This window comes from Eschrichtius robustus, chromosome 14 (genome assembly GCF_028021215.1).
Source record: "Eschrichtius robustus isolate mEscRob2 chromosome 14, mEscRob2.pri, whole genome shotgun sequence".
NCBI classification, from domain to species: domain Eukaryota; kingdom Metazoa; phylum Chordata; class Mammalia; order Artiodactyla; family Eschrichtiidae; genus Eschrichtius; species Eschrichtius robustus.
In genome coordinates, this window is record NC_090837.1 from 77,493,205 (window position 1) to 77,501,864 (window position 8,660).

An 8,660-nucleotide genomic window follows, 5' to 3' on the forward strand; every position below is an offset into this window, starting at 1 on the left:
AATGATTTCCAAGAATATTCCCTTAGCTACAGGTTACTGAGCTAACATTATGATTGAATCTACATGTTGACAGGGTTTTCTCCATCATTCTTCAGTAAAGATGACCAAATGCATAAGACTTGAGGGAATTGTGAGTCTGTGTACAACAGGACTTCAGTTACTAGAAATTCTATACTCTCTGTTGGTTAGTAAAACTCTTCTTGGTTGAAAGGAAGAACAATCAGCTCAAACTAGGATGCAGAAAGGAAACTGCTAGATTTTCTGTACCTAACCACAGTGTTAGAAGGACAAATGTATAGTCATGCTTCAGTGCAACTGAATATAGGGTGGGTACCAACAGCTCTTCTTTCTTCTCTGCTTCTTCTGTATGTTGGCTTCACTGATGCAAATTACATTCTGCCACAGGGCTGGAATCCTGGCCACCAGCTGCTCTGAAGCCCTGTATCTCTCACCTTGCTTCTACAGAGAGACTGAAAGTCATCACCTTGCTTCTACAGAGAGACTGAAAGTCAATCTCTATCCAAATTTGAAAAGCATTGAGCAATACTGTAAATTGACTCATCTTGGATGAGGAATAAGGCCCAGAGCTATCAGTGGTCACCCCAGGACACTGTCAGTAAATCTACAGTGATACCCAAATATTCAAACCCCACGTTTAACATAGGAGTGGGACTGTTCCCAGAAAATTGGAGCTGCTATTCGGTGTAGACTAAATATTAGTCTTTTTTTTTTTTTTTTAATGAAGGATAAGGGGCAGAATTTTGAGGAAAGAAGCTTTATGAGGAAGCATTTGTAAGGGATGAAAATTACTTCCTGCTTCTTTGTGAGGAGGTCTCCTGAAGGTGAAAATTCTAGGAATGAGCAGCAAGTAATCTCATTTTTTTCCTGAAGTTTGATTCAACTATCTTTCTTCCTTTAAACTCTCAAATTATAATCCCAGGTATAAAGTGTGTTCTCAGTAAACCCTTGTAAACTTGACTTAGAGCACTTAGTGTCTGAACTCCACTGTCCCACACATCATTACCCAAGGGGGGACTTCAATATTCACAGGGCATGATTGTGGTTTCTCATGTCTGTCAAGTCATTCTGTGTATAAGATTTGTGACAGGAGGAAACGGGAGGTAAGGATGAAGGGGACGTCCGGCTCAGAGTCTCCAAGACCTTAAATGTCCTGACTGAAAAGACGCCATGACTTGGTTAAGATGGGCCTGATCTTCCCTGTGTATTTAACCAGGTGCTTCTCTAAAGGTCTATAAAATTTGGTATTTCCCAGTTTTAAACTTGCATTTCAAGGTCCAAGAAAGCAAATTAGCGTTTGCCAATACTCGATGATACTCGAGTATTTTGTGATACTCGATGTTTTTTGTTTCGGAACGAGGCCAAGAATGTGTCTATGTAAGCTGTCCTAGTTTGTCACAATCCCTGGAAATCGTGTCAAGGGAACTGGCATTGGAGAAAAGTGGACTGTTCCATGGAAAGAAGCAACTCCTTCATTACATGTTAGACTATCATGCCCCCAAATCTTGCAGATGTCTATTCACACAAAATATCTTTATTCCCCTGAATTGAATTAATCCTCGCGGGGAAACTGAGAATCCTATCCTACTGTTCTTTCTCCTAGCCTCTTGGCATCAGAAAGACCTTTATATTCATCTAGATCAGTGTTTCTCAAACTCTAATGTGCATCAGAATAATTTGAGGAGTTCGCTGAAAATGTAGATTCCTGGCACCATCCCAGACATTCTCGTGCAAGAGATTGGTAACGGAGGACAGCAAGGAATCTGTATGGTTTTGGACAATCAGTTCAAATAATCTGAGACAGACAGCCTGCAACCACGCTGTGACAAATCTAAGTCTGGCTCCATCTTCCTCCCAAAGGGTTCCCTTTTCTGTCAGTGGACTTGTATCTTCATCAGCTGAGTAACCACCTGGCAGGGGATTTATGGAGAGGATTCCAGCATAAGAAGTAAAGCTGAACCACAATGAACAGTTTTAAGTCCTAAAACCTACGTTTTGATCTTTTTTGTAACATCAATGATTGATCGTTACTCACACTCTCTTGTAATATTTCTGGTGAGATGATGCCCATTACATTACAAAATTGTCTTATTTTATTACTAGATGAATCTAGTTAATCATACGTGATTAAATGAAAGTCATCATCACACTGACCCCCGTTCTACTCTCTATGCTAACAGAGCACAGCTCCTGCTTTGTCTGCAATGCAGCTTTTCAGGTATTTAAAGACATTCATCATATTCATCACACCCCACTAAGGGTTTTCTCTTCCAAGATGAACTCTGCTAATTGTTTTCATCATTCTACGACATGGTTTCCAGGTTTTGATCCCCCAGATTAATCTTCCAGACTTGTTCTAATCATTCAAACATGCGTGTAACTCAACACAGTGATCTAGGTAGAGCTTAACTACTGGGGAAAACTAGGGTCTGGGTTTTGAGGAATGGGATGGTGGAGGAGAGAATGCGGACAGATTTCGGCCATTGCCACCTCAAACTGGGAGACCATACTTCTTTTTTTTTTTTTAACATCTTTATTGGAGTATAATTGCTTTACAATGTTGTGTTAGTTTCTGCTGTATAACAAAGTGAATCAGCTCTATGCACACGTATATCCCCATATCCCCTCCCTCTTGCATCTCCCTCCGACCCTCCCTATCCCACCCCTCTAGGTGGTCACAAAGCACCGAGCTGATCTCCTTGTGCTATGCGGCTGCTTCCCACTAGCTATCTATTTTACGTTTGGTAGTGTATATATGTCCATGCCACTCTCTCACTTCGTCCCAGCTTCCCCTTCCCCTCCCCATGTCCTCAAGTCCATTCTCTACATCTGCATCTTTATTCCTGTTGGGAGGCCATACTTCTGACTCTCTAAAAAATGGCATTTGCCTTAAGGAAAAAAGTAAAAAAAAAATTTTTTTGGCCCATATAGAGTCCCTGATAAACAAAACTCAGATTGTTTTTCTTTCTAGGAACTTCTGTCAAGCAGGTTTTCCTCCATCTGCTTGAGTACTTGTTTTTTCTGAACTTACATGAAGTCATGTAAATGAAAGAATGGATTTATTTTGGTCAGTAAGGCATTCTTTAGACCATTCATCCCATCCCCAACAACAACTTTCTTGGTGTGACCTAGACATAGAATAACTGTGAGTCCATATAATATTTTGAAAATTTCTAACATGTAAGATAGGGCTCCTTTAAAGTTTATCTTTTGCCCCCCACCTCCACTAATGGTAACTATGTGAGATGATGGATGTATTAACTTGATTGTGATGATTATTTCACAACATTATATATATGTGTGTATATAAATATATATAAAATCACATTGTACACCTCAAATTTATAGAATTTATTTGTCAATTTTACCTCATTAAAGCTGGAAAAAAATCCAAAATTCTGAGGGCTGAGAGCTAGCTTGCTTTGAATGTGGTTTCAGATAAGCAGCCCCACAGACCAGCTGAATCATGCCGGCTACGTAAAGGTCTTTCTTCCCATGACAGAGTAAATCTGTTCAGAAGTGGGACCGAGAGTACCAGTCACTCTACAGAAACAGACATCAGAGAAGACGATTAAATCCACACCAGCATGCAGAGGGCCCGACTTTTGACTGCTAAGGTACAACACATCTCATAGGCCACCTCATCGAAGAAAAAAAAAAAAAAGAATTATTTTTGTTTTCAAAAAGATAAAATGGAATTGATCTTCTGGTATATGGAAATTCTTTTTCTTAATTTTCTAAATTTTTTGAATCCTGACAAGCTAGGGAACACCTTAGGTCCTTCTTCCTCCAACACCCAACTTTCCTAAGACTGATCATCACAGAGCTTTTTATATTTTTATTTTATGGTAGCTCAAACAAAACTTGTGTTTTCCTCCTCATCCCTAAGTCCCAAGGGCCTTGCTATGTATACAGTGTGGGGCGCAAATGCCATTTGATTAATGTGATTATTCCACACAGTTGCAGGTAAGTTGCAGTAAAATATGAGAATACAATTAACATAAAAATTTATATGCATTTCCCTGTTTACCCTACTCAACATACTTGTTTCAAATTATGTCACGATTATTTTAATGTCTGTGTAACATATCTGGAGGTTATACCATGTTCCCCTATTTGTATCTCTATATACATTGTATATCATATATGTAGCTTTTATATGTAACATAAAGCTTATATGTGTATATCTATTTTTGTCTCTCTATCCTTTTCTCCCTCTCTCTCTCTCTCATGTATAGGTATGTATGCATAAAAATTTGGCTTGTGTCAGTTATACCGGCTTTAGTTTAGTGAGATCATTGTGTTAATTTCAGCTGTGCTTAGAGCGAGGTAATTCATTCTAAATCAAATATCTAAAAGTTGTGTAACAGATTGAGGCTCCTCTAAAATATGAGACAGAGTGACCAAATGTCTTTTCCTCAAACTTGCCATCCAGGTCCCTGAATATCTTTAAGAGACTCACTCTCAAACCCCTATTTAGAATGCCATGTACCTCAAATATATATTTTTCCATTCTAAGAATACAACCATTAGGGTGTCAAGAATTCATTTTCAGTTTTGGGTTAATATTCATCTAAGTCTTTTGGCAGGGACAAGGCATTTTGACAATACGAATGCCTTTCTTAATTCCTCACAGCACCATTCTGAACTTTTTCTAATCAAAAAAGGAGAAAATAATTTCTCTTTTCCATTAAATATTCAGTGGGCAAATACTAATCTGAAAGAAAATTGAAATTCTCTCTGCGGCACACTCAACAAATGACAGTTTAGATTATATTAGAAATACTGTAATTCTTTTCAGGTCAGTTAACTGAGTAAAAAATGGAAATCTAAAATGAAGCTAAAACATCGTATTAAGTATTACAATGTGTGCCTCCATCCCTCGGCAGGATGGTGGAAGGGCTGAAGGCTTTGGAGGCAGAACAGACTCAAGGGAAAATCTGGCCTCTGACACACACAGCTGAATGGCCTTAGATGACATTCTTTGTGAGTCAGTGTTTTTCACCTGAATCCATCAGGTCTCTGGACCCTCCACCAAGTGAAGGCTCTGATGAGACATTTGCAAGTCCAGATCTAAATCTAATGGGCCCTGGACCAGCATGATTTCCTCAGGGGTGGTAAACCTCCCCCATTGACGGAGAACCTCTGGATAGGATGCTCACTGGTGATGCTGGAGGCTCAGCCCCTCTGTGGTCCTTAATGGGCTCCATTGCTCTGGACCGCGTTGGGGGCTGGAATACTTTCTCCAAAAAAGGCTGAAATGATTCTCTGAGCAGTTGTCTGTTCTCAAATAATTCTTTTGTTTGTTTATCTATCCCAGTAAGACATCCTTTAGGGCTCTTTAGTATTTGAAAGAGGTGTTTATTCTGCTTTTTTTCTCATCTGCTGTTTGCTTGTAAGTGCCTGTGTTAGAGTGAAGTGCTGCCAGAGCACTGCTAATTGTTTTGCTTCAGACTCATCTTTCTCCTGCTGCCCTGGTGGCCACATGATTGAGTCCTCTTATCCACAGTGACCCCTCCTTCCCATCACCTGGGGCTGCATACTGTGCTTGGGTTAATGGTGGCTTCTCCCTTTTGACTGGTACCTGCATGGACCTGAAGCAGAACTTCACAGCTTCCTAGCTTCCTGTTGTAGGTGTGAGCTCAAGGGTCACTGGAATTAAAGTCAGTGAGGGAAGAATTCTTTCTTTTAGACCCTCCCATCCTTCTCTACAACCCCCTCCCTGCGGGACTCTGTTCTCATCCTTAGAAGCTTATCGGTGGTCCAAGGATCACTTCCATTTTTAGGGTCCCATTTAAGTCTCTCCTATCTAAAAAAGGATTCAGGCCCTTCTTTATCTTCCTTAAGGCCCCTAAGTGTGAAGTTAATCTAGGGTTTGGCAAACTGTCACCTGGCAGCCTCAAGCTTTATTGGAATACAGCTGAATCCATTCCTTTGCCCAATGTCTATGGCCGTTTTTGTTCTGCAGTAGTTGCAACAGAGACTGTGTATGTCCCATGGAGCCAAAAATATTTACTCTCTGGCCCTTTAAGAAAAAGTTTCCTGATCCCTGAGCTAATGTAAAGGAAAAACATCTGAGATAAAATGTCAGTGGTGATGCTGACTAGTGGAACAGTTCACCACAGACAGCCCGTTGTCACTTTAGTGGGACTCTTGCTGTTTAAACCCAAAGGAGTGATTCAGCCAAAGAACACAAATAATAGGGGGGGAGTGGTCGTGCTATTCATGGCCTCTTGTAATTGTTGGTAGCGAGTTGGCCACTTCTCTATGATATACATCAGGGTTCTCAAAGTGTGGTCTCCAGATCATCAGCTTCTCCTGGAATCCTGTTGGAAATGCAGAATCTCAGGCCCCACCCCAGACCAACAAATCAAACTCTGGGGGTGAGGCCAATAATGTGTGCTTTAATAAGTCCTCTAGGTGGTTCTGAAGGATGCTAACATTTGAGAACCACAGATGTACGTAAAAGGGTTTTGCAAACTTTAAGGAGTTAGATAAGTAAAACATTGCACATTCTGTTACATGTTGAACCAGACTTGATGATACAGAAAGAAGAATTCTTTCTATTCTTTCTATTGAGGTAGAATTCTTGTTCTCTTCTGGTATTGAAGTAGCTAAAAAGTGATGTCGAACATGCCGTAGTGATGAACACTTAGAACAAGGTTCCTGGGGTCTAGATTGCATCTGGAGAGAGAAATAAAAAGGTAAATTTCATCACTGGGGAAATGGTTCAAGCAAAGAAGATTCCTCTGCATAAACTGTCCTTCAGGATCTTTCAGCCTTTCTACTTGAGATTAATAGTAATCTGCAAATGTTCTTTGAGCAGTGGTTTCAGCTGTAGATATGATGATGATTCCCATTATATAAAGAAATCATAAGATGTAAATGAAGCTTAGACATTAATTTATCCAAGCAAACCCAGCCAATCAAATGACAGAAGCAGGATATGCCCCCTGACTCTCTGTTGACAGAGGTAGTGCTCTCTTATAGCACATGCTTTTCCAAGATGGGACAAATGGAAGGTTCTTCAAGACCTTAGCAATGACACCTGTTAAAACTGCTTCTGCTGAACTGTCCTGCATTTGTCTAGCCGGGTCTGGGCTTCGTGGATCTCTGACTGAATATGAGGTGATCAGAAAGCCAAGTGTCTAGCAATAAGGATGTGGGTCCTCTGGAGTACAATGCGTTCTAATAACCTCAGGCAGGGTGGGAAACGGGGGGAGGTGCCCTACTAGATTCTCTGTGCTGCAGTGACACCCAAGCATGTGGTAACCTGGGGAAAATTACTTCATTGCATCATAGCTTGAATGAACTCATGTGGACCACAGGTGCTCCTGGAACAAACCCATTTCACCCAGGGAGACTTCTGGGGAGAGTGAAGCTTGGCAAAACACTTTTTAAAAAGTCAGTATTCCTATTGTTTTTCTAAAATAAATTGCTGAAATTATCCCTTGACATAATGCTCTTGAGGATATACAAATAGTCTACAATGATAGCACATAGCAAGTATGAATTTCAGAATAAAAATCGAAGAAGCATCTCAGTGAATTGTGAACTCCTAGAGGATTCTCCATATCCCAGTGCATGCCGCAGTGCCTTGAACACAGAAGGTGCTCAGAATATGTTCAGAGAATGATAAATCTGTCAAGAGACATTAATTATTATAGTGATGCTAGAAAGAGATTCCTAAGCACAGGAGTCTATTTTCAAGACTATTTTTAACACACGGAATGTCCTATACTATTATGATGGATGTTAATAAATGGGTATGCTACAGATGTTGACAGCATCTTAGTCTCTTGCCTATAAACCATCACCTTGTAAACAAGTCTTTTTTTCCCCTCTACTGCTTCACTGTGGCCAGGTCACAGTAACCTTAGAAATGCAGGTTGCTTTTGCCATTTGAGGGGTATCTCCCTTTGACAGTACTGTCTTCTGCCCATGCCCTCCAGCCCAGATGCCCTCATAGTGCAGCAGGGGGAAGACAGTGGCAGGGGTAGGGGGAGAGTTACATTGCACCAGCCTCTAGCTTAGACCTGGCCGCCCCCAGTCTAGGACCAAAGCCAGGACATAAGAACACACTATATTAGGCTTTTCTTGATGCTGTGCTACTGCTGTGGGTGAGAATGTGAAGGAGAATGATGAAGAGGCTTAAAGGGGAAAGAGAGATGCAATCTTAAGCTCTGCCAGACACAGAGAACTTTGGAAAGAGTCCAAGTCAGCTTGGTGTAGATTGGGTCACCACTGCTGCTAAAATAATTTCGGTGAAAATCCAGAGCTATAGAAAAGATATAAGTAAAAGTGAATCCAAATAAGGTATTGATTTTACTTCCCACTCACCTCTCTTCTGGTGATAAATCACCCTCATCTCAAATTGCAGCTCCCCTATGATGAGGAGAACTTTATTTCTTGACCACGAAGACTAACACAGTGGTCTCATCCCTTGTGTGAAGGGGCCGGGCATTTCAGTGATTGAAATGGAGGAGCTGAGGGCAGGGCAGTGACGTCTTGCAGAGCCCCATGTGGTGGCAGTGGTGGGGGTCTCTGTGAGAACAGCTACACTTCCATGAGCAGTCATGGTCCCACAATAGACGTGACCATATGGGGCAGGGCTAAAGGGCTGGGGCAGGTGCTTGAGCCCC